The 27,692-nt window shown below is 38.4% G+C and overlaps 1 long non-coding RNA gene across 1 annotated transcript in view; it reads right to left on the minus strand.

The window, feature by feature from the left end:
• LOC118600107 overlaps positions 1 to 13,814 on the minus strand; it is a 39,692-nt gene extending 25,878 nt beyond the window's left edge. The window contains exon 1 of the long non-coding RNA XR_004949675.1: positions 13,655 to 13,814. This is a non-coding gene — a long non-coding RNA (uncharacterized LOC118600107). The remainder of the gene's footprint in view (positions 1 to 13,654) is intronic.
• Positions 13,815 to 27,692: the final 13,878 nt, after the last annotated feature.

Here is a 27,692-nt window from a genome sequence, read left to right on the forward strand (position 1 = left end):
AAATGGCATATTAAAATTTATGGCAGCACAGAGCTGCAGTTTCAGCTAGCCTTCATGCGTGGTGAAACGCTCCTCAGCTAACAAGTCAATTGTGGAAGGGAGCCGTTGTGGCACCAAGGCCTCCTCGGTGCTGTGCCATTACCCACCTCCTGCAGGGATCATCATTCTCACATAACAAACCATAAATTATTATTTTGCAGACAGTTTCCTCAAGTGGAAAATTAGCTTCCGCCAAATGGGCGTCTTTCCACCCCCAATCACCAGTAACAATTTAGCACGGAAAGACAAAGTGCTTAAATGAAGCTAATGGTTGGAAAGGCAATCCTCACCTTCTGTTAGCTGAAGTTATCAACCAGCCCTGAGATGAGCCGCTCACAGCTGAGCTCTGACAGTTATTGCATTCATCAAGTTGTTTGTTGTGCACATTATCTGGCTTTTGTTGGGGGAGGGAATGGTTCTCCATCAAATGATCCCAACGAGGTATAAAGTGGAACAAATAGATCTCTTCTAACAAGGATTATGAAGATCTATGTGATCCCATAGGGAAGTGGTCCCCAAACCCCACATACCCACATTTTTACCTTTCAAATGGACAATTGTGTCAAGAGAAAAATCGATATCCCATTTTAATTGTTCCTACACAAAATTTTATGTACAAATAAAATTAAAACAGATATTTTACAGAGGACAAAGATAAATGGTACCCTTAAAGTTAAAGAAAACTGAAAGCTAGAAAAAAAAAAAAATCTGATACCCACTTTGGGTTCATCCATGCTGGCTTGGAAAAAAAATATTGTCTTGTTGGGGACAAGTTGGAGACCACTGCCATAGAAGATACATCTAGGTCTTTACTTATAACCATCAATTGATAAATCCTACTTTCTTCTCTGTCCACAAACTAAGGGATGGATGGTAAGGGGTTTGGATGAGGTGTGCCATACGCAAAAGCACGAGTGGTCCAGCACTTAGCCGACAACTGAATGTCAAGAGACCAAAGCGTGTGGAGCTAAAGAGGGAATCGAAAAGGTGACGGCCAAATCAATGACTTTACTGTCTGATGATGAAAAAAGGGTTATTTTTAGGGAAGGTCAATCGAAGGTCCAGAGTCCCATTATCTTATCTGACAAGATTCTTTTTAAATCATAAATATAAACATTTAGCCTTTTTAAAGTGCAAAACATGAAAAGAAAAACTGTTGAAACTATTGAAAGACGTGGATGTACTTCTGAAAGTTTATGCGAATTGGTTACTTTGGGGTTTAATTTGGATCACAAGGCTCTTCACATTCTTTACAACTCACTTGTCCTTCCATATTTTTCATACTCTGCAGAAGTGTGGGCCAATAATCATAGAACAAGGTTGGAATCATTAGTTACGCTCCAAAAAAGAGCAGTAAAGTGTGTGTAGCAAAGCTGGATATCGTCATCACTCTAATCCACTGTTTATTAATTCAAACTTTGCAGGTGTTATTAAAAGTTAAAAATCTCAGAAAACTCATCATTACCACACAAAATTCAAAGTCTGTTCATTAAGAGGGAACATTAAGAACCTCCAGATTGGAGACTGATAGCAACGAACAAAAAAAAATAAAATCATGTATGAGTCGCACTGGAATGCTCATCATCACTATCTTGCCACACAAAAGACTTTAAAGAAAATCAATAATTTATAGGAGTTTTAAATGGAATCACATCTGATCAAAAATGTTCAGTACTAAAGCCACAGTCACTAAGCTTTCTCACATGACTAATGGTCACCTATTTTTTTCTACTTAGTTTTTAACTCGTTTTTCTTGTTGATAATTGCACTATTTTTGTTGATTCTTTAAGCTACTTCACAAAAAATTAATCAGTTTAAGTATTTAATGATGATATAAAACTTTTGGACTAGGACTCGATATTGGCAGATTCTCAAAATTAAATGACTCGGAATTAGATTGGGCAATTAGATCCGGAAATTTCTACTTTTTGTACTTAATGATTGATTTGACGTATAATAATGTGGCATGGTTTGATGCTTTTAATTCTATGGAAAGACAATGGAGCATTTCATTTTTTTTCCAACTGAGACCCACTTAATACTCTCTTAAATATCAACATCGTGCATTATAATCCAGTGTGTCTTATGGCAAATGGTTTATACTTCTATAAAGCACTTTACAGTCACAGACCCGTTCACACACTCTGATGGCGGCTCTGCTGCCTAACAATGGCGCCAACCTATACCCACTAGGAGCAATGTGCGGTTTACTGTCTTGCCCAAAGACAGAGCAGGAATCAAATCTGAAATCTTCCAATCAGAGATCAATCGCTCTACGTGTGGAGTTCTTGCCAATGAAATTTGACTATCTGTTGTGTTTCATTCTATTGAAAGGTGGGTTTTTGCAAATAAAAGAGGCAAACACAAAGAACGCCAAAGCTTGCCACAAAAACTTCCTATCAACCTAAATCACCAATCCCCTGGTTCTTGGATGCTGTAGTCATACCACGATGTCTGACTGTTTTTTGTCTTGCTTAATGGTCTCAATAATTCAGTGAAATTAATCTAAAACAATACAGTAACTGTCAGGTTGTTCTCATTTATTTATTAACAGCAGTTATGTTAAATGGTTTTGTCCTCATATGAGCTCCTTTATTTGAGACTTCTTGCAGTACTGACATGTTGGTAGATATCTAAAAAGATGAAGACTTACTCAACTCACTAGACGTGAATTTATAACACCATTTTTTTTTTTTCATTCCTGCTAAGTCCCAGAGTTTCTCTGTCGCGACAACTGTTCAACATCCAACATCTCTCCTGTGAAATCATAGATTTGCTGAAAGAGAAGGTCTGGCGGATGGGAACAGTGTTCTTTTTTCCCCATGAATAATACATGTTTGCACACCGACGTCTTCCTGTAAGAAAATAACATTTTCAAGTTGCTGAGCTTATCTGAAAATCCATAGTAGTTGACTCTATAATCTGGTGTAATGTGCCACTCCAATCGAAGAGGTATACAATTTTCATTGCTCAAAAAGACTTTATGATTAACCGACTTCTGCATAATCCATCTGTTTTTTTTGTCCTTAGTGCAGTTTACAACAAATTGAATTGTACATGGTGATTGCTTTCATTGATTCTTACATTCCCTCCGTCCCACAAGTTTGACACTCATTTCGCATCACCTTATTCCCCTTCGCACAGCTCACTGCTCTCTAATAATGTGACCCTTTTTTGCGAGAAACAAGAGGTTACCCACGCGGCCTGTTGGGATTAGACCAATTTAAAACATTCACAATGGTGAGGCTAACATATCATTATGCATTAAACCTCTGGACGAGCCACACACTAATTAATTGAATCATAGCAATAGACGGGCAGAGCCAGAGGCTACATTCGGAGGGAAGTAGGCCTCTTGAAAAGAAAGTCTGAAACTCGCACGACGGAGGAGATGAGAGGTGAAGAAAGACCGCATGGGGATTGTGGCTTAAGGCAACCTCTTTTTCCAGGCACTAGATCTTCAGTGCATGTAATTAGACAGGGTGAGGTGGGGGTTTCGGCGGCATTTTTCATTGAATATATTGCTAATGTGTCCTGCTTACCATGATCTATGTGCAAGAGAGTGGAAGGGGGATTGTTAAATAAAAACCAAGATCAGAACCACTGGATTTAAGATTCATTTTTAAACATGCAACGAAAGTGAAATTCAAAAGACGGAGGAAGCTGGTATCATGGGTACTGGAAATGTTTAACCTCTTTAAGCTCAGTAGATTCAAGATGAGCAAAAAAAAAAAGAAAAAAATGCAGACTTATTTATCTCCTGTTTAAAATTTCAAACCTAATGTTTACAGAGGTGGATTTTAATGCAAATTGTAACATTTTCAATTAGCTTAGGGCTAAAACTATAGCATTTCAAATGTAGGACACGAAAGACCAAAATGTCTTAATGCTTATATAGCTTCTATGGTCGTCGCCACATGGCTAATAATAGTATATAACGTTAGGTTTTCTTCTAACCCCATACACTACAGTATTAAACCAATTTTCAAGATTCATGCAAATTGACCCTTAAGGGATCCCGTTGCTGAAATCCACTTCAAAAACCTTACCAATGGACAGTGCATGTTGGGTTTTCTATCAAGTTACTCACAGGTCCTGTTTTGCATGGTCAATTCCAGTCTGAGGTCTGCATTTAATTCCAAGTTAACTCTCGATTCTTTTGCCATAAATTCAAGTCAAGTCTTAAAAATTACAAATAAAACTGGTGTATTATGTTATGACAAATTGTCATTAATCAAGTTGTAAAAACTAATGGAAATACAAAAATCAGCAATGCTATTTCTGAATTCCAATCCAAAAGCATTGTAAACATATACATCGCCTGTTCATCCTGGGAGAAGATCCCTCCTATATGTGGACATCCCTGAGATTTCTTTCTTTTTTTTCCCCCCAGAATCTTTTTTTTTTTTTTTAAGAATTTGTCCTTACAGAGTGGAGGGTCTGAGGGCAGGGAGGCCTAGTTTAGTGTAGTCTGTTTAGTTTAGCAATCAGCTATTGTTTGTTTTATGACAGATTTTATGGTTTTGTGCAATTACCGATGTTAAGCTTATTGAGACAACTGTTTTGTAACATTGTGCTGTATAAATACAATAGAACTCAGTTGAGTTGAATTTTATTTTTTAGATGCGGCAAAGACTTGTTAGCACATAAAATTAAAAAAATAAAATAAAAATCACAAGTCCCTAAAATTGAATTTAAATTCCATTTAAGTCTCAAGTACTTCTTAATGAATCTCAACTGAAGTCTGTCAGGTTATGACACCCACTAAAATGTCAAAAGTAAATGATGCGTTACTGTGACTAGAGATGTTCACAAGTCCTGTTTTGCAAATCCAAGGCTGAATCCAAATTCTGCCCTACACCTCTTGCTTCTCCCTAGCCATCCAAACGGAAAAATTTGGAAAAATAGTGTAAAATTCTGACATTACTACTTACTCGATGTTGTCATCTACAGTATAGTTGTCATTTATGTTATTAAATGGCCTCCAGCGCTTGAAAAATACATCAAGACATTGGTTTTATGACTTTAAAAAGTCATGAAAAAAAAAAAAAAAAAAACTGAAATTAAAATGTAAACTTCTGTGCATCAGAGCAAACACACGTGAGGAAATGCATCACTACCGCTTCAAATGTCCCTACAATTGGAGGGGTAGGAAGAAGCTGTAGGGGTAAGGGAAGAATTAGGATTAAGCTTTTACATTTTAAAACATGGTTAAGAGTTACAAGTATTGTGACTACGCTAACAGGCTTCTAATGCCTAGAGTTACTATGAAGACAGTAAATAAAGTCTGACTGACAGACGAACTTATCTAGGACTTATTATTTTTTCTTGCTTAATGCACCTTATAGTTCAGTATGCATCATGACAGCTGTCCAAAAATAGACCATTCATTGACGGTGCATCTTGTAATCCAATGTTCTCTATTGTGTGGAAAATACTATACCAAGTCCTTGTTAAAATTTTGCAGAATTAAAGCAACTTTTTTTTTTTTTTTACATTATTATATTCTCTTAAGCCTCAAAATGTCTTTGGACAACAAGATGTTGATTATCTTTAAAAGCATTTTTCTTGAATGGGTAACTTCCATGTGATGGACATGACTTTGTTGCACCTTTGAACTACTCCAGCAGCTGTACCCGACACAGAAATGGGGACAGAGGGTGCTAAAACTTGTTTGGTCGAGCAGTTTGATTAACGATTGTTTTGTCTTGGCGAGATCGTTTCATTCTTCTTGCAAATTGGATAGCGTGTAGATATTAGGATGAATGCCAGCGAGCCTAGAGCATAACCGTGATGCTTAATGGTGTACGTTTGGAGGGAACACCCGAGTAGAGCTAAACGGAGAGGGGTTGGGGGAGGTTGTGGTTGAAAAAAGCAGCAGACGTGGAAAGCGTAGGAGGAAAGACATACATCACTAGAGGAATAGCGTGAATGCGATACGGAAACATCCACAAGCAGCAGACTCAATCAGCTGTCATCTTTTTTCATCGTCTGTGTTTACTTCAATATATAGAGTAGTGCTGCCACAAACTATTTTAATAGACAACTACTCGCCAATTATTTTTTTCAGATTAGTCGACTAATCGGGTCATGTGTAAACTGGTTGTAAAGCAGACATCTTAACCATCAATAGACTTAAACTAAAAGCTAGATATATAGCATTACCTGCGATAATGCTAGTGTGAATGCTGGAAGCTAAATTTGGCCACTAAAGATGCTAGTCCTGATAGCTGAAGATGCTGAAATTGATAGCTAAAATCGCTGAAGCTGATAGCCAGCAAAAATATTAGTTAAATGCCAACTTAGCCAAAAAACTGAAAACAAGCCTAAGTTAGTCAAAACAGCTAGCATGTAGCTGAAATATTAGCTAAACTCTAAAATTGCCAAAAAAAAACAAAAAAAACCTTAATTAGCCAAAATAGCTAGCATGTAGCTTAAATATTAGCTAGACTTCAAAATAGCCTAAAAAACAAAATTAGCCAAAATAGCCAACGTAGAAATATTATACTCAAAAATAGGCTAAAAAATGGAAAAAAGCCTAAGCTAGCCAAAACAGCTAGCATGTAGCTACCATATTAGCAAGACTTCGAAATAGCCTAAAAAACAAAATTAGCCAAAATAGCCAGCGTATAAATATTATACTCAAGAATAGGAAAAAAAGCCTAAGTTAGCCAAAATAGCTAACATGTAGCTAAAATATTAGCTAATCTTCAAAATAGCCAAAAAAAAACAAAACTAGCCAAAATAGTTAGCGTATAAATATTAGCGTAACTACAAAATAGTAAAAAAAAAAATGGAAAAAGCCTAAGTTATCCAAAATAGCTATATAGCATGTAGCTAAAATATTCCCTAAACTTCAAAATAGCCTAAAAAACAAAATTAGCCAAAATAGCTAGCACATAATTATTAGCCTAACCCCAAAATAGCCTAAAAAACCTTAATAAATGCCAAAGTAGTCCAAAAAGCTAGCAGAATGCCATTATAACTTTCCACTTTACTACACTCTGGCTCCATATAATATAAAGTAACGACCAATCGGCTATTTAATTAGTTGTCGACTATTTTAAGTATTATTAGTCGTGGATTAGTCCACTAATCGTGGCAGCCCTAATATAGAGCCGAGGAGAACGATTTACTCATCTCCAGCTCTTCTTATCCATCGCTCTTTTATAGATGATCTCCCACTGCCGTAAGCTGAACATTGCGTCCAGCCAACCATTCACAGTACTGTCCGATCCCCGCTGCTATCATGGACTTTATACAGCCCAGTCATCTGCTGACTGCGACGGGCCTGAATGGAGCTCTTTGAAACGCTTCAGTGTTGACAATAGTGCACAGAAAGTGAGGTTTTACCACAGCAGGAGGACAGGCCGACACTGCACAAGCATGAATAGGCAATCAATACCGACGTGCGGCCGGAGAAATAGTCTAATTTAAACATTTTTACAATACACGCCCGCATAAAAGGAAACTGGCAGAAAAATGCGATTTAGAATAAATCGGTCGGATAAATCTAAGTGATTACCGCCTTTGCTGAGGCGTTTATCTATAATAAAAACCTGGATATCCACCACAAAGGAGAAATTTTCCCCGCATTCTTTCAGTGTATCTCTCTTTTCCCCTCCTTTATCTTCCTCTGGGTGATGTGTGCGGTTCAAAGCACACACTGCACATGGACATGGGACTTAATCTGCTGAGCATGCTACAAAGGCGACCTTGAGGGGAGGTTTGATTGAGGTGTTCAAAACCCGGGTGAGGGAAGAGGATTGATAGAATCAAGCGAGCGAGATTGCTTTACATTCCGCGCCACGCTCACCCGGTTGACCGCGGGACGGTGTTGCAAATGAAGCGATGGGAAAACTTTTGGCGGCGGGGTAAATTAGGGAAGAGGAGCGAAGGGTTTTGATAGTAGATAAAGAGGAATGAAGGCGTTAGGAACAAGCAAAAGATGTTTGGTGTTGGTTGATGAAAAGGGAAGATTGTTTTGATAGGTTCCAACATTTTTTTTTCTGTCTGGTTTTAACTAACTAACTAAGTATGTTCTCACCTGCTGTAGCGAGTGGCGAACATTTGAGAAACCAAAAGTGGAATGTGACTAAATCCTTGAGGATTTGTTGTCTCATTGATTTCTTATCTAAAGAAGTGAAAATTGTCGGTATGTATCGGTTCCTCTTGCATGCTTTGAAAGCAAAAATCCGCATTATTTGATATAAACGTCCTTTATTGGTACAGAAATGCTCCTACATAATATTCCCTCTTTTCCCTTTATTGTTTCAACACAAAAAATAGAGGCGGATGTAAAAACATCTTCGCCCCTCCAGTGTCAGCTCTATTCTTCAGTTATGAGAGCTCCTCAATTATTCCTCTTCTTCAGACGGAAAATGTCAACCTGCCAGTGCCGGTGCATAGATAAATGATTGTTGTCTCTTCTGTCGAATTATTAGCCAGGAGATGTGTCTCACCCCTCTTTTCAATATGTTGTTCTCTGTGTTTTTTCGTGAGGCAAACAAAATGCGGTCGGGAGAGGAAAATGAGGGGGGAAGGAAGGCGGCGGGACTTGAGAGCAAAGCTTGATGAGAAGCCGGATGAGCGCGAGGGATCTAACACAGGTGGCCCCCTGCTACGTTCACACGGGGCTTGAAAAAGGCGCGTTCGAGCGACCACTTACAATGAAAAGTCTATGTAAACGCTTGTATGTGCCTCTTTTGGTCTTCTATATTCAAAACTCTTGAGTTCAAGTGTAGCTACGCAAGTCTTTAAGTTGGTTTTTAATCTCTTTTTTTCAACACCCGCTGATATGTAAACCAATTGAACTTTGACCAACTAGGGACATGGATTTGGAGTGACCTATAGTTAAGCAATCCTTTTCAAAACATGAAAGTGACAAACGTTTGAAAATTGATCATGCAGGAAAAATTCATAAAAAGCCTCATTCCCAAGTCGTCACATTTTGCATTAAGATCCCTCTGTGTCAAAAATGTACATTTAGGGTGTCCCCAACTCATGATTTTTGACATGCTGACTTTTCCGATTAAAACAAGGCTCCCTAACCTCTGAGTCGCAAACCGGTATCAGTACCAGTAACCGGTACCGAACGTGAATCGGTCCCAGTTCCAGACGCACACAGGGCTAGGGTTAGGCTATTGGGTAAGGGTACCGACCCCATCCTAAACTTCGGTCTGCATTTGGTCCGCGTCTACTACCACATCCGGCAAAACGACCGCACCTCTGATTTAATTGGGACAGCCAGAATGTCAAAAAAAGGCGAGTTGAGATCACCTAAAACGCTAAAATTGACTCGGAGAGGTCCTTAACCATATATGACGACTTGGGAATGAAAACGTTGGATTTGCACAGCTTTGATATTTCGCATCAAGTCTCTTCTAACTGAGTGTGAGTACATGGGATATTAACAGGCCAATTTGAACAACATAAAGCTAGTTCAAGAATACCAGTATAGTGCTTTCTTGAACGCGCATCCCATTGTGTAATAACTTTAGTGTCACCGCTGATAAGACCAGTGTAGTGCCATCTTTTGTTTTTTTTGGTTAACTCTGTAATACCTGAGCTTTAGCTCCATTCTTGATGTTCTTTTTGAATTTCATAACTCTCTTTTTACTCAATTAACCTATTTCCGGAAGATTCTGAAATGGAGAACAGTAACACTGGGCTGATACGTAACACTGCTATGTGAGCCCATCAAGTATAGGGGGGGTTCAAAGAATCAACATTAGCAACAATTTACCACCAACGTTTATAAGGTGTTGCCTAAGCCAACATGGAAAAGTATGGAAAAATGCTCTTCTCCATATGCGTTTATCAACTGCTTCAGCTGAGTTTCTCATTGGCAGATGCAACGTAGATGGTACGTAGGATGCCCACACAAAGTAGAATCGGTTCAATTTACTCATTTTTGACCCCTAAAGGAACATGCAAAGAGTGTGTACTTATCACTTGAATAGGACTAATGAATAACACACCTGCATCTCACCTACATGTTGTTTAAGTGTTTAGCTGTTACTGTAGCCTGAAAAAGCCCATTGAAAAAAATCGGCATGAACATTTTTGCTCAATTGGCTCACAAGTGGTGTACGATTTTATTATTTCCTGTGGGCCACCTATGTGTCTCATACAAATTTGCCCAAAAACAGCTTGTATCCACCTGTTGGGGCAGCTGAGACATTAAGTAAAGAAAGTTGGGTTCCAAAATCAGTCAAAGCAGTTTTACAAAAGACCTTCCCTTTATGAACTCTCAGCTATCTGTCAGTGCTGTCCATAACTGAGCGGTAATATGTGAGCTTGACATCATCCAGGTCCTGTTAACAGCCTTTTTACTTTGTACCCGTGCCCTCTGGAGTGCTGAGTGGTCAGCCAGAAGAAGCTCAGGCCAAGGCTCCCATTAATTTTGGTTACCATCTTCTCTGGCCTCACAATGTCCATGACCGGCGTGAAAGGCCAGAGGCCGATTATCTAAGCAGGAAATGTGAGAAGGAAATTACAGCAAACTGGAAGAGAATTAACCGAGATGTCTGCGGACATGGTCCTCCATCACAGGAATGTAGCCAAGCCCCTTTTTTGCAATCAGGAGAAGAAATAACTGAAATTTGTCTTCATTTTTCTATTTAATTGTGGTATTATATTGCTGTTTTTGTAAAAAATGTAGCATTTCTTAAAACTATTTTTACAAACTAAAAATAAAGGAAGAAAGAATCTAATCATGAATTTAAAACAGTTATTGATCATCTTATTGTAGAAGTTACATTTGGACATTGTACCCACAAAGATTGTTTAATCAAAGATAGTTCTTTGATCAAACAAGTTGGTTAAGCATTTAAATCTGAAAATGTTTTTAGCCTTAAGAAAAAAAAAACAATTCCAGCATAATACATAAAACACATGAAAGGGAAAATAAAACATTGATTAGGTCTAACAATTTTAAAAAAATGGTAATTGCCAATACAGTTTGTGAGCTTTCAGAAAAAATAAAGAAGCATGTTAGAATGGTTGGTGATGCAATTCAGAGAAATTATTAATTAGCTTTATTTATTCATTTATCGTTTTCTCATCAGAATTTTGAACAATCACAAAACAGTGATATTTGGAAATTCAGCTCAGCGTAATAAGACATCAAATGCTCACATTTGTCTCCAAAGAAGTCATCATTCAGTTTTATGGACCGACCACAACTCAAAGTTTTCTCCCTTTTATCTTGATGCATTTGTTGGTCACTAATTGTCCAAATCTTTTGCCAGCGAGGCTTCAAAAAGTGCTGCAACATTTGCAGGATTTGTTTATAGTTTTCCTTTGCTGGGCACGAATCCTCAGTGTTTTCCAGCTGGAATATTAAAAAAGAAAGAGGTTTTTTTTTTCCACTGAATTGATTCTAAAACTTTTTGATGAACTGTTTGGATCTAAATTGTGACTGATTGGAGGTAAAGCTAAGAATCTTCTGGTCAAGAAGAGACAGGCAGAATGACTTAAAACCTCCAGAGTCCTGAACTCCTTAACAAGATTAGTTGTTATTAGTAAAATAACAATTCAATGTAAACTAACTTGTTGCTTTCAAGTGACATTAAGCCTAGTATTCCTCAAACAAAAGAAATTGGGAAGAATTTTCATTCTATTCTTGGTGGGAAAAGGGACCTAGCTAGTTTAGCTAGCTAGTTCATTTCTAGCTTAAGTCCAAATCCCCACCCTAATCCCTAGCTACATAAAAAAAAAACAATATATCAGGACTCTCTAGTGCCCTGGATTTTAAACCAATTCCAAAACTATGCTCATTACTTTTTGTTTTTCAAACACTGGATATGATGTCGCCAATTTCACAAAGTGAAAATCTAATCAATATGAGCATTTTACAACATCTATCTATAACTCCACTGTGTTCTGATGATAAAAACGTTGATAGTTTCTGGGTAATAGTAGATTCAGACAACACTATAAAATGGGTTTCCGATGTAGTTCATGATATCGTGCACTATAAAGTGCACAATATAGTGAGTAGTGAAGGAATTTGGATATAGTTGGTAGTTTAGTTTATCTTTTATTGAGAAAACATGTTCAAGCTAAAAGGAAAAGTTGTAAACAAAAAATTTGCCTGTGTCAACCACTAAATATTATTAAACACTAATAGGTTTTTCCTTAAAAAGAAAAAAAAACTTAACAGTGGCTAGACTTAGAGGTTAGCATCAATGCTAGCTAGAACTGATTGCAAATGCTATAAAAAAAGCTAAATAATTTGAAGCCGCTCAGTATCATTATTTTCACAAATATCAACTCACCTTAAACTACATATCTCAATGCAAATTATTTTAAAGAAATCTACAGCAAGCCTTTAGGGACAAAAACAGCAGGAGTTGCTACATTTACATTTACTGAACCTGTTTGAGGACATTTTAGAAACAAGACGACTCTGTAACTACTATATTCATTTAACACAGGAGTTTTTGCTCCACTTTTGACATTTTTTTTGACTATCGTAAATCTTCAACCATTCATGCAAGTAATGTAATTTCAGCAGATTCTTAAGTGCAGAAAGGATGCAACACTTTAAGCTACGTTGAGACCGCCATCTGCACTTTCAATGAAAAGTAAATGCACGTAAATGTGCTTTTTCCGCTTCTGTGCTCAAAATGATCACATATAGTTACGCACATTCTTAAGACCGTTTTTAGGCTCTACGTACAAAATGCACAGCCACTGAACACAAAGTGGAACATAAACCAGATCAAACTTTGACCTATTTGGTAGGTAAGTGCTAGTACAGGGGTCTGCAACCTTTAACACTTAAAGAGCCACTTTGGTCAGTTTCTCACCAACCACAACCCAGTAGGAGCCTCATCCTTTACAAAAATAAGACTTTTTATTTATGTTATTGTTATATTTATGAAAAATATAAATTAACTAAGTTTTTGGCATAAATACAACAATCAAAATAGATTTTTCCCCCCAAATTTGAAGCAGTTTATAACTTTTAACAGACTTCCTTTCAAAATAAAAGACTTCCTGTGTCACGTAGGATTATATTGATGGAGCAAATCTAGTGGCAGTGTAATGTCAAAAAAAAATTTAAGTTAGAAGTTCATAAATCTAACTATCTAAAATTAAAACAGAACTGTACTTTTTAACCATGAGGCACACTTAAAACACTGGAATTTGTCAAAATGTTTAGTTCTCGATTATCAAACCACTATGGCTACTGTGCTTTGGAGGCTTGCAGACTGATAGTTATTTTAAAAAAAAATTTAACTAAAGGTTTTGTATTTTTCTTTAACCAGAGAGCCACTATGGAGGGGTAGAAGAGCCAGTCGTGGCTCTGGAGCTGCAGGTTGCAGACCCCTGCGCTATTAAGTAGTAGAAAAAGAACACTATGAGCTATACCCGCGTTCAAGAATGTGCATTTAGCATGATCTTTGTGTATAGTTGTTCTGCCCTCACTATCACACCGGAGGAGACAGATGACTCTTGCACACGTGATGTTGCAATATAAATGATGAATGAACTGAGTTACTATAATAAATTGGTTAAATCCAAATTAGCATTAGAAAAATAATTTCCAGAAAATAATCTCAGTTTACTAAATAAATACATAAATATAAATAAAATAAATACTCACAAACAATGCTTTCTGTAGCAACAACAAGGATGGGCTGAGATTGTCTTTTACTTGGCCATCTGTACACTGAAGTGACCGTGAGGGTGGAACTTCCTGTTGATGAGCTTGAGCTCCCCCTATTGGCTATACTCTTGAACTTCTCACTCCAGAACAATGCAGCGCCCTCTGCTGGTGAGGAGTAATCCTATCCAGCACAATAGTGCTTCAGCAATCAATGTAAATCAGCTGATTCTATCGTGGAGATAAGAGGCTTTTTGCATTTCTCCACATCTGAATTACCTTTTTGCTGTTGTAGATTTACGGTTTATTAAAGAGCGTGTGTTATTAAGGTGTTGCAGGTGACATATCCAATGTTAAAATCATGACGAAAATGACAATTTTAAAAAGACGCCCAATTGAATGCTGTTTGCAAATTGTTGCTAGTCTTTCATTAGATAAAAGTCTTGTAGGTCTATAGATTAAAAGATTGTAAAACCACTTTCTAATCCTATCATACGAGGCAGAAAGTGGCAAAAATGGAACACAAGTGACATCTTTGAGTAAAACTGTCATGAAGAATTTACCTGGCCAAATGAAAAAAAAGCTCCTTTTTTTTTCGTGAAGGAGGTACATGATTTGAAGATGTTGAGCCTGATGTGCTTCCTGCTACTCATCGTGCTTCAATCTTTCTGCTGCTCATCGCTCGGCAGCAAACCACTATATCTCCTCGTTCCTTTTATCTGCCGCTCAAGGGATGAAGCCGAGCGCCTATCATTCCACCTGTGCTCAAATGACACCGAAACACAAAAACTGACAGGCACAGGGCAAAAACCCCCAGCCTCTTTTTATAGTCCACCACTACACAGCTAAAATTCATTCTCCTACTAATAAGTATGTGTTTAGAATTACACTATTGAAAAAAAAAGATATTAATAATAAATATTTTTCCACGTCAAACTTATCTTGAAATTTTGTCGCATCAACTTCAATGTAAAAAGCGCAGAGAATTTTCTGAGACTGAATATTAATGGCAGGGGCCTTAGTGAGGCCTTGGTGGACACTTTTTCAGTATTCGTTGCTCTTAGGAGTACATCATCATTAATTGCTGTATAATTTATACAAGGTATCAATCTGTTTGTGCGACCCAGCATTTGACACATCCCATATAGGATGGGAATACATGGCCATCCGCACGTGGCGACCTTGTCTCCAAGGATCAAAAGGGTAGTGACAGCATACATTGAAATACACAGAAAAAAAAAAGCATGACTCATCTGACGGCTGTCTCACATTTTAATCTGAGGGTCATATTTGATTGCATCTTCGGTGTCTTGAGGGACTTTAAAGAGACGTGTCGGACACGGGGTCAGTGATCACAGAACGAGCCTGTCTGTGTGATCTGGCACCGCCGCCACTCGCTTGTCAGAGAGAAAACAGGTCAGACTCGGGAGAGGCACAGAAACAGAACCAACGTCTCTTCGTCAGAGATATCACACGAAATGAAATGATTGCACAAGCGAGCTGTCGGGGTCCAGTCACGGGAACAAGACAGCACTTCATGTTTATGCCATGTATGTTCCCCATTTAAATGAATGGTTTTGTCTTCACTTTTGTAGGATGTTTTTGCATGATATAATAAAAATATATACAACAGATCCTTCCTTCTTACTGGATTCAGTGTATATACAGTACTCAAAATGAATTAGGGGTAGTGTTATTTGCATGAGTGCTTCTCCTATTTGGTCTGAATTTGAATGCTACACAAAAAAGTTCCCTTTGATATTAAAAACAATGCACATGATAAAACACAATTTCTATTAATTTGATATTTGAATCCTCGGCCAAACATAAAATAAGTCAGGGAGACTGCTGACCCAGACATGTCAACCAAATCTACCTAAAGAAAACAAATAAACAAGGCCAGCAAATCAAGACTACCAAGGTCCAAGCCCAAACTAAAATAACAAAACCCAGCAGTGTAAGACTGCTGAGGACAAAAAAAAAAAGAATATTGGCCACACCTGCCAGGTGAGCAGAAAGACAGGGGACGGGAAAAGGGCACAGCAGCAGCAGGGCGTAACAATCATCCAGTATCTTCTTCAGCTGGTTCCAGACATGCTCTATGGGGTTCAGGTCAAAGGACATTGCTGGTCATGCCATAAGAGGAACTCCCTCTTCCTGAAGTTGAAGCTAAAACAATTCTGGTACGATTGACTAGACTATCTACAATAACCAAATGGGCTTTGGACTGACTGATGACGCCCCTTATCCACCAAAATGAATCGTGGGGACTACGTTGCCATCACCGTATCACTCGCCTCACCTTCTCCAACAATCTTTCTGTGCAAGGTGAGCTAACTCTCATCAGTCAACAGGACGATAGACCACCGCTACATTGTCCAGATCACATATAGTGCCCACTGCAAACGTTCACAGTGGGGTTTTGGTGTCAGTGGAGTCACCTGCAACGGTTGTCTGGCATTTAAGTCAAGTCGGTTTGTCTGGAAACCCTACTGGTAAACAGGATGCAGTTGTGAAGCATTTGTAAAACCGGGTCTCAGTCAATAGGTCTTTAGGTACTGGTCATGGTTGCAATCTGTCACTCATTGAGTTCCTGTCCTGGGTCTGTCACAAACTACCAGAAGCTCTGTCTCTTGATGCAAGTCTCCTGATAACACTTTGAGACATAACAAGTTCACCTACAGTATCTGACTGCCTACTACTAACCCAAAGGTGAACTATGGCTGGGTAGGTTTGTCTTCAGAAAGACACACTGTACATAGTGAAACCATTATATCATCCAAGTTCTAAGAGTCAGTGAATGCACCGGTATTGAAGTTAACACCTTCACCGATTTTGATTGGTCCTTCGTATTTCCCCTGCCCCAAAGCGCTACAATGGGACCAAAAGTTTTCAAACTGAAATTTTCAGATTTAAAAATGAAAAGAATTAAAAGTGAAAAAAACATTTTAAACTGAAATAAAAAGTTTTGAAACCTATAAAAAAAACATTTGAAGGTGAAAATAATTCAGTTTATCTTAAGAATAGCAAAAAGTTTGGACTTTACATTTTTTTTTTTTTGGCCCAATATTTTTTTTCAATTTGTTATATTTAGATTTTAAATAATATTGGCCCCACTTTAACTCTATAGATAATTTGCTATATTTTCATATGATTAAATGTAAAACATTTTTATTTTAAATTGTATTTTTTTCTGAATATCAGCACAAAAGCACCACGTTAACATGGTGGAACACTGTGAATCACTTTATTGTACAATTAGGGTTCCGCTGATGCCGGCTCTTGGAGGGGGCTGCATGAGAGGATCCGCCTTTCAGCGTGCGCTTTCCTCATTTTTGTTTGTCTCCGGCTTCATTAGGATGAATGAGCAATGTGCAGTTGCACTCTGGGTGAAGGGGCCCTCTTGTTAGTGATTGAGAACGAAGTGCCGGCGAGGCGGTGGGCGTCTACCCGAACACGGTTCCAGGGCTGATGACACAGTGTTGTGTGTGAACATCCACTACAAAAGGGGCTGGTAGATGAGCTGTGAGCCAAACGCCACTGAAGAAATGAGACAAAATATCTAGAGAGTTGTTTTATTATTGATGAGGGTGAAGGAAACATTGTTTTCTTGGTTTGGCCAAACCTGTGTGGAGTGAGTTACAAACCCTTCCAAAAACAAATGCTTTGTACAAAAGTATCAAATTACAGGGAATAGAATCCCCGCAAAGTCACAGCTCAATATTCACCTTTTTTTCCTAATGAGCACTTGTAGACATTGTTGCTGTTATTTTTCAAATGCAAATTACCTGCTTTCAGATTCAGACGTGTGTAGTTCAGCTCAATCTGTCACTCTGAAAGCCAGCAGAGAATGTACAGAAGCTTGGGTTTAGTTATGTACTGCTCCCTGTGTTTAAAAGATTAGACTTTTGCCTGTTGTAAATCGTTATCAACACGGTATACGACCTCTAATCCCACGACTATCAGCCAGAAATAGAGGGCTATGTTGCCTTTGTGTACGCATAGGAAATAATAGGAAGTTGAGATGGACACAGAAGAAATACTACATTAAAAACAACACAATTTGTTATATTCAGCTAAAGTCTTGAGTCACATGCACCTGTATGGGGTTGAACCATACTGGGGTTGTGGTTTGTTGGGTTGTCCGGACTCGTGGAGGGTTGTAGAGAGTGATAGCCTAGGTATGTTGACGTTAGGAGTGTGGTCATCTGCACTGAACTTTTTTTTTCTAAAAATCTTTCATTTTCACTGATGTCCGTAGCCGACATGAAATCCTCTCCACCTCCGTCCACATTTGTCATGGGACGGATAACACGTCAATGTAAGGCTTGGGTCATCTGGATCCCATTAGGGACGTAATGATTGTTGTTGATAACTGCATCGTTAGACATTTTTTAAGGCTAATGTAAGTACAGGTGATGCGGTCATACGACGCCTTTACGCCACACTAGTCGTTAAAGAGGAGCACATATTGGCACTTTACAGATCATACGTCATGGAAATGGATCATGCGATTCTCGCACATGTGGTAATGTTATATTAATGTATTTGAAAGACAAATGTATGAAGCTCAAACTTAAGACATGAAGGGGATGTTGTTGTACATTAACCTTACACCACACATTAGTAAGGTGATTGTACTGGCTCCTATTGACTGGACACCATAAAAATGGAACAAATGATGTACCACACAGGTGTCACATTAAAATCGCATAGGGGGCTAAAATCCAAAACACACAGTAGGTCATGGGCCGAACAGTGGGATATCCTTTAAGTATGGGTTTTTCCAATGTGTTTTGTTGTGTGACATCCTTTTGATGTAAAACAAAAAAGTAATTCTAACTGATCTCAACCTCCATGATCGTAGTGTTGCTTCAATATGTTACCAAGATAACATCGAGTCGCAAATAATAATAATATAAAATTATCTGGATGGCCGGATATAAATGGTAAATGTCGTATAATTGCATAGCGCTTTTTACCTTCCTTCAAAGACCCAAACCCTTTCACTCATTCACTCACATTCATACACTGGTGGTGGCTCCGCTGCCGAAGGCTGGCGCCAACCTCCCACCAGAGGCAAGTTGGGGTTCAGTGTCTTGCCCAAGGACACATGGGTAGGCAAGGCGGGAATCGAACCCACAATCCTCCGATCACGGGTCTACTGCCCTATCACTGCGCCATGGGGCCATGGGCCAGATCCAGGGCCTTGACTCAATGCTAGCTCAAACTATACTAATTGTCTAATTTCCTCATTGACACACATGTACGTACTTCACCCTTACTAACCCTTTTGTGTTTTTTTCTTTTAGCTTTTTGCAGTTACCTGTCACACCCACCGTGCCAGTAAAAAAAATGGGCATAACCATTTCCGCCATACAGGCTCACCGAGCGGTCTATGACTTTGATATTTCGCATGGGACACCTGCGTGCCTCGTTACACCAAATGTGCCAAAATTGTATGTAATTCTCTTTCGATACCCATCAAATTCACCTCTTGAGGTAAGAATAACATTAGAGGATCTTTGAAAAAATGTATAAAGCTTAAGGGAGCGATCAGATTTTCCTCCATGTTGGTTTTGGACTCCCCCCACTGATTGCACCATCAACATGTCACAGCCAAAGCTGTTTCCCTTATTGGTTTACCTGACCTATCTTCTTTGCCAAAGTTCAATTTTTGGGGTGAAGTCAGACTGACGTGCCTCGCCCAATGCTGAAATTGTGCCGCAGAACCCCTAACTGTGTCTGTAAAATTAGTAAATATTTAAACTGGACACCCCTGATCTGTGAATTGCATTCGATGTGAACGCAGATTTAGGTTCTGTTTTTGTTTCAGATTTCAGTGTCTAACTGTAACAATATTATTTTTAAACTTAATACAATTAAACTGAAGTGGTTAGAGGTGAATGTGTCAGGTTTTATTCCAACTTGAAGTTCTATTACTGTCAAGTAAATCTCTGTTTTTTCCTCCATATCTTTCAAGAAGATTGACGATATTTTCCCCACATCAAGTTAGTTAGAATCACCGGTGTATATATATATATTTCTAAACAGTCAGAACAATAAGAGATTTGTTTTGAAGACTTTTATTATTGTCATTCTTCAAAGTCAAGTGTTTGCTAAACTAGTATTTGGTGAGATGAATTTAAGGTGTTTAAGTCCTAAACATTTTTCTTAGAATCCCCCCTGAGGCTTTTTTCCCAAATAGAAAAAAATTGAAGTTATCAAAGTGACTCCGGTTTGTGGACTTCCCTGTAGTCATTTAGTAGAGCAAAAAACTGTTTAGCTGTCACAGATTCTGCAAGTTGTCCCCCTTAAAGAGATGACATAGGTCTGTAACAGTATATTGGTGCAGAAAATCTGCATTTTGTCAACAACTAAACATATGTTAATGTAACCCTTGTTTAAACACACCGTAGCTATTTTGGTCCATTCTTCCATGTAGATCTTCTCAAGAGCTGTGATGTGAACATAGACTTTCAACTCTCTCCACCGATTCTCTGTTGGATTGAGGTCCATATACTGGCTAGACCATTCCGGAACCTTGAAATATTTTTTTTATGCAGACGCTCCTTTGTTACACGAGTGATTAGTTTGGGATCATTGTCCTGTTAGAAGGTCCAGCCATGTTTCACCCACAATGGTTTCCCTTTTTTTTGTCAAAAATCTCACCCTATCGTGACGCATTTATCAGTTCTTTAATACAGATCCGTTCTGTTCCATTTGCAGAAAAGCAGCTCCAAATCCAAATGCCTTAAAGTGGGTATAGTGTACAATAATCAAATGATCTGTTTATTTAATTTTTAACACATATTTAGTCCATAAATTCCATTTCCCGTTTAAAATAGGGATGCATTTGTAAATAGAAATGTAGGAATGTTAAAACAATTTTCAAGTAATGTATACTTATAAGTGAAAATACATTAATTTTTGCATATTAAGTCTTGCGATCATGTGTGTTAGTTATAGTGGGTCTTTACAGATGAATGAATTACATGTACAAATCATTCCAATGATGCTTTTCAATACATGCAGGCTTTTTTGTTTCCTTGTTTTTCTTGGCAAAGAATAACCGCTGTGTTGTTCCTCCTTGGTTGCAAATAGAGGATGGGCAGAGGTGCAATAAATGGTTTGAGTTCATGGGGCTGTTGTCCTGCCATGCAAGGATAGGTCACCCCCTTTTTTGCCAATAAAGAACAGATTTCTCCATGGACAAAATGTTTTTTTTTTTTTTTTTTTATTTCTGCATTGCTTGTTGTTGTGGAAAAGAAAGTCTGGTGAAATATTGCTTGGTAAAGCCCAAGGCCAGAAACTACAAATGGATGGGCATGACCTTCCAGCCCCCGCACGCCGCCGCATGAAAAACTGTCAGGCGGCTGTGATCAATATGGCTACATGGGCTCAGGAGTAATGTGCAAAAACACTGTCATTCCACACAGTCTGCAGCGGCAACTGTATTACACATGGAAAAAGACATATATCAACTTTGCCCCCAAGTGTTACCATCTTGGCTTCTTCCCACAATGGTCAGAGAGAGAGAGTAGACAAATGCCTTCTGGTCAGACGATTAAGCTAAATTTCATAAAGAAACCACGTTCGTTTAACTGTTGGACATAGAAAAGGACTGTACAGACTATTGTCATCAGCAGACAATGTTTGTTCATCGCCAAGTCAATAGTGAAGAGATTTTTCTAGAATGTTTTTCCAGAATGTTTTTTGGTAAACCTCTGCTGAAGTGTATCAGGTTACACAACACATTACAATCCAAAAAGTAAATAATAAGTCACAATAGATGATGTACAGAAAATATGACCAAGAGATGCTCTCAAGTCTATTTTGGCAAGGTTAGGTCTTTGCATTTGATGTAGACTCAAGTCCGAGGGTTTTTGTCACATTTAAGGGAAGTCTAAAGTCTTCAGCTGTAGTTCTAAGTCAAGTCTCATGTCTTTAGATGTTCTTGTCTCATGTCTTTAGATATTGTTCTAAGTCAAGTCTTATGTCTATACATTTTGTTTAAAGTTAAATCTCATGTCTTTTGATGTGGTTCTAAGTCAAGTCTAGTGTCTTTAGATGTTCTAAGACAACTCTCATGTCTTTAGATGTTGTTCTAAGATAAGTCTCATGTCTTTAGATGTGGTTCTAAGTCAAGTCTCATGTCTTTAGATGTTCTAAGATAGGTATCATGTCTTCAGATGTTCTAAGTCAAGTCTAGTGTCTTTAGATATTATAAGACAAGACTCATGTCTTTAGATGTTGTTCTAAGTCAAGTCTTGTGTCTTTAGATGTTCTAAGATAAGTACTGAGTCTTTAGATGTTTTTCTAAGATAGGTATGTCTTTTGATGTGGCTCTAAGTCAAGACTAGTGCCTTTATGTGTTCTAAGTCAAGTCTCAGGTCTTTAGATGTTTTCTAAATCAAATGTCATGTTTTTAGATGTTGTTCTATGTCAAGTTCAATGTCTTCAGATGTGGTTCCAAGTCAAGTTCTGTCTTTAAAATACTTTTCTAAGTCAGGACTTGTGTCTTAAGATGTTGTTCCAAGTCAACTCTCAGCTTTATCTGTGATTTCTAGTCGTGTCTTAAGTGTTTTGATGTAGTTCTAAATGATGTCTCATGTTTTTAGCTGTTGTTTTAAGTAAAATATCTTGTTTTTATGTCCCATGTCAAGTTTTGTGTCTTTATGTATGCTTTCAATTCAAGTCTCAAGTCTGTACTTGTAATTTCTAGTTGTCTCTCAAGTCATTAGATTTAGTTCCAAGTGAAGTCTCAAGGCTTTAGCTGTTCCAAGTTAAGTTTTAAGGCTTTTTCTGTAATTTAAAGTCAAAATAAGTAAAATATTTATTGTTGTTCCAAGTCGAGTCTTCAAATGTTGTCTCAAGTCCGATATTGTGTCTATCTAATTACAAGTCAAGTCTCGAGTCCTAAGATTTCCAGTCAAATTTCAAGTGTCATCACAGCAAACAACACAAAACCTGCACTATTTAGTACCTATGGATTTATCTCTGAATCACACTGGTTGGGTTTTTGGGGAAAGATGTTCTGGATCATTTTTAGGTCAGTGAATTGGATCAAATCAGATTGTTCAAAATGCACCATGAATTGGATCGCCCACCACTGACACATGAATTAAATCTTTAAAATGAATTTCTACACCACTAGAGGCTTGAATGCTACTCAAGTCCAAGTGCCAATCTCTGTTTTGACCCAACACACACATGATGAGATGAGTCTCACGATGGACCTTTGGAGTTTTATAAACCAATATACAGATAAACCATTAACAATTATATACCTTCATCTAAAATTAGCAAAAAAGACATGCATTTTAAACGTGCAGAATTTACCATTCTACCTCAATGTACTTGAAACAAATAATCTGTCACAACCAGCATCATTTCCCCAACAATTTTTCTCTTTGGTCCAACCCACCCAAGCAAGTCTGACAGCTCCCCAGGCAAACATTTTCCCCTCATTCCACACTTCAACTTCATCTGTCATAAATATTGCTGTTGCGCCCACTTCCTTCCTGTTGTATGCTGACATTTGATATATACACACACACACGTGCATGAGCATGCTCACACTGGGCGTTTGAATGGTAAACCCGTGCCTATTTGGACTGCGACAGTTCTAAGCAGGTGTATAACTCATGGTTGCCATCAACATTAATAAAAAGACTAAGAAAGAGAGAAAGATTCAGGCATAGAAAAGGGGGAATAGAGATATGATGAAGACTCAACAAAGTTATAAAAGACAGTGATGTAGCAAAGCAGATATCAGGCTGTTCTTTTCCTTCTTGTCTTTATTTACCAATTTGCAACATATGACACTCATACATCTTAAGTTCGTATATTTTACATTATTCTTACAATACTTCACAATACACTTGCCACACATACGACAATTGTACATTCTTCTTTGTGTCTCTTTAGGCTGCAGGAGCCTTGACTTCTGGACTTGTTTGTTTTTCTTCCTCCTCTCAGGTGTTTGGGCATCTGGAGTCTGCCCTTTTGGGGAGGGGTACTGTCAGGAATTTGTGCTTAGGTTTTTGTGGTGCTTTTGTCATGTTCTGTTTTACCAGTGAGTCTCACTACGTTCAGGTTAATCATCCACAGCTCTCTTCAGTTGGTTAATCAACCTCAGTGTATATAAGTGGTTCGTTCTCCCATGGTTTTGTCATGTCTTTTTGAACATTTTTAATAAATCAAGACAAATAAAACTTTATTAGAGTAGTATTCCTACTGAAGTAAATCAAAGTGCTTCACATAAAGAGATTTTCTGATTTAAAAAACAAAAACAGGACAAGTACCTTTACATAAAAATAAAACTTATAAAAAATATAGAACAAATTTCCTTACAATTACTTTTTTAATTATTTTTTCGCAATATATGATATGTATCTCTTTAGTAAAAGTGCAGCTATTTTTTTACCAATTGGTTTTTGTTACAGAACACAATGTTTCTAAAATATATCTGAAACTTATTCTGAAAGAATAAACCGCTTTTTATCTTTAAATATCAAAGATCAAAAGTGTACAGACAAAATAAAAAGGTTTAAATCAAAAAACAAAACAAACACAATTTCAAAATTGCAAAACACGAATTTAAAAAACAGGCAAACCTCACATATTCCAATGTTTAAGTTTGAGTTAAAAACTATAAGCAGGTCGATACCATCTTTTATTGTGAGCAGTCAATGTGATTGAGCATAAAACAACCAAAGCATTGGACAGCAGGTGGGAAAGCATTATTTGTCTGAGTTTCTAAAAAGTAAACAATTTCTTTTATTTCTACATGAATGTGACTTTTTTATTGGACCTAGTGTGAATCCAATAAAAAAAAAATACAAAAGAAATAATACGTTATCAGATTATTTGTTGTACAAAATCTGCAACCATATGGTAAAATCTAAGGGCAAACCTGACTGATTTTCTGCTTTTTAATATTGACAATTTGATGCAGTTTTTATGTCAAATGGGCAAAAGCATGGAAAATATATTAGAAAAAAAGACATTTTGAGAATCAAATATCTTGGGCTACCACTAAAGATTGAAATTTGCAAATGCATGGTAAAACAGATCCAGCAGGCTGCAGGCGCAGATTAAAATCATCAGTATGTGTCCTGCCTTGTTCCAACCACCTGCTGCCTCACCTGTCACTCAAATATGCAAAACTCTCCTCACCTGCAGACACTTTGAGCAAAAAGGGGTCATTATTTTGTGCCAAAAAAAGTCATGTTCACCTTTCAATTTAAATGAAAGTTATTCATAATGCATAATGGAAATCTCAGATGTCAGTTTTCATCAGCAGAAAGCAGATGTTTTGATGAGGGAAACAAATATTTTTATCCAAAAAGCTACATCCTTAAATGTTCCAATAAAACTGTAGAATGTCTTGTCACAATATCAGAACAAGATGTCCAACACCAGAGAAGTCCAGTGGGCCAGACGTCCAGAGAATCATCTAAGATGAAATCACTTCCTGGTGGCTTTTTAATTATGCTTTTGGTAACTCTTATTATTTGGTATTATTCTTGAATTGACTATAATATTTCCTTTTTTGTGAAACAGTGAAATTTCTCCCCTATTTGTCCTTTTTTACCCCCCTTTTAACTATAGGCATGACTTAGTATACTTCAATTTTTTATGTCTTTGCTGGGTTTATTCCAGTCCTTTGTGACCCTACTAGCTCACGATAGATCATCTTCTCTACTGTATTTGGTTCTATAAAGGTTTCTTCCAATGCATCCTTTAGTCAGTGGAGGGCCCTGGCAAATTATGATGGGCACAAACTATCAACTATCAACATACCACGCAATCCCGTGATGGATTAATGCCAAAGTAGCAAAAAGCTTGTCTAGACAACCAACCTACCCTGCAAGATTGTCTATGGCCTTCACCGTCCACTGTCAATGGCAAACACCAAGACAGTCATCCGAAAGATCCCAAGACATCATACCAAGAGCATGTCTTCTTTAGAACTCTATTGTTCTAACAAACCAACCAGCCAACATGCCTAGCCCATCTGCTTGTATGCACCATCTTGGGACACTATGAAGTATAGTGGAACACCTTAAAAGGACATACAAAAGAAAAAAATCGAATGTGTCCATCTGTTTTCTGAACTTTTTTTGTCCCTGTCGGGGTCATAGGGCTGCCAGAGCCTAATTTGGCAGCTCATGGGTGAAGGTAGGGTACGACCTGGTCAAGTCACTCTAGTTCAGGGCCACAATCACACACTCATACACACTGGTGTTCCCGCACATTCTCATTCCCAAGTCATCACATTTTGACGCATGATTGAGGATCCTCTACTTCAAAAATTGTCATCTTGGAAGTCTCCAACTTGTCGTTTTTTGATGTTCTGGCTGTTCCAGTTAAATCAAAGCTCCCCAACCTCCAGGGTGCAAACCTGTACCAGGATCTACACACCGGTATCCTCACCCTAACCTTAACCCGGTACCGGACGCGGATCAGAACGGGATGCGGTACCGGTTCCACACATGGACAAGGCTAGGGTTAGGGAACCGGATTAGTAAAGAAAAGTTGAGACCATACCCTTGATCACAGGGCAGGGTCAGTGCACACTTCATGCCAGCCACCCAGGAAGCAATTAGGTTTTGATCAGGGTTAGAGCCTAAGGTCAGTCCTGAAAGCCAGGGCCACTGCAATTGAGGTTAGGAAAAGGGGTCCTTAGGGGGTATTAGTTTAAATGCTAGAGCCAGTGGTCCAGCATGGAAGATGCTGTTTGGTTAGACCAATGGATTTTAGGGCACAAGTTGCTCCTCGAGGTTCCATCTGCATCCACCCATCAAAAATGCTGAGTTGAAGACACCCAAAATGTCTAAAAGTAACGTGGAGGGGTCCTTAACCATGCGTTAACATGTGACAACTTGGGAATGAGAATGTGTGGGCATTCACACCTTGGAACAATAACCCATGAAGCATGTTTTTGGGTGGTGGAAGTAAGCCGGATTTCCCAGAGGAAACCCCGGAAAAACCAGAAATGGGAGCACAGGAAGAACAGCTGGGACTTGAACCGAGGGCCTTCTTGCTGTGAGGCAACCACTGCGCCACTGTGCAGTCTAAAATGTAAATGGTGTGTACTGCACTTATATTGCACTCTACTACCTTAAAAAGCCCAAAGCATTAACATGCCCAACCTATTACCCCCAGTAGCACTGTGGGGTTCAGTGTCTTTCCCTAGGACACATGGATAGACCACTCTACTTCTGCTGCCAGGGCCGCCCCATATATCTAAAGATGTGTATAATAACTATTAATTTAGATGTATACAGGATATTACCACTTCCTTTGTTCTACTTTCCTTTGTGTTACTTACCGTTCATATGATAACCTTGCAGTTTAGTTTGCCCTTCACTGTACCTAGGAATAACTTTTTGAGCTCTTTCAGTAGTGTGCTGTTGTCAGATGTCATTGTTTTTTTGATCCTGTGGCTTTGTCGTTCATCAAGGAGGTTACAGTGTCTGCTACTGTGCCTGTGTCGTTTGAAGATTTCTTTGTTCCTAGGCGGTGACGCCTTAGACAGTGAGCGGTGCGATTGGAGAGAGGAACCACAACTATCTTCTCGCCAGGAACAGTAGAACCCATCGTGCGCGATGGCACCGGTGCCACAGATCCAATGGTTTTAATCTGTCTCACGTGGAATAACCGGAGAGTGACCTTTCCACACACCAAAGCAAGTAGGTCTTTACCAAAATGGATGCAGAAATGCCTCTGAGCCGTGACGCGTTGTCCTGTGTTCAACAGAAAGATAATTGGTCTAATGTACAAATAATGTTTACCCAATGCATGTAGCTCATAAACTTTCACAGAACACCCAATTCCTTCCTCGTCGGCACAACTGTTTGCTCATCCACAAGTGGAGTAAATGGCTTTATTAATATTCACGGGGTGTATTATGTCGCCGAATTGCTTGGCCTAATCTCCTCCTGCACTTTTGTCTGCATTTTCATCCTTTTTGCCACCGCGGCGCCGTCTTTTTCTTATCATGGCCTCTATTTTCAGTCTTTACGGAAAC

This window comes from Oryzias melastigma, linkage group LG18, assembly GCF_002922805.2.
Source record: "Oryzias melastigma strain HK-1 linkage group LG18, ASM292280v2, whole genome shotgun sequence".
NCBI lineage: Eukaryota > Metazoa > Chordata > Actinopteri > Beloniformes > Adrianichthyidae > Oryzias > Oryzias melastigma.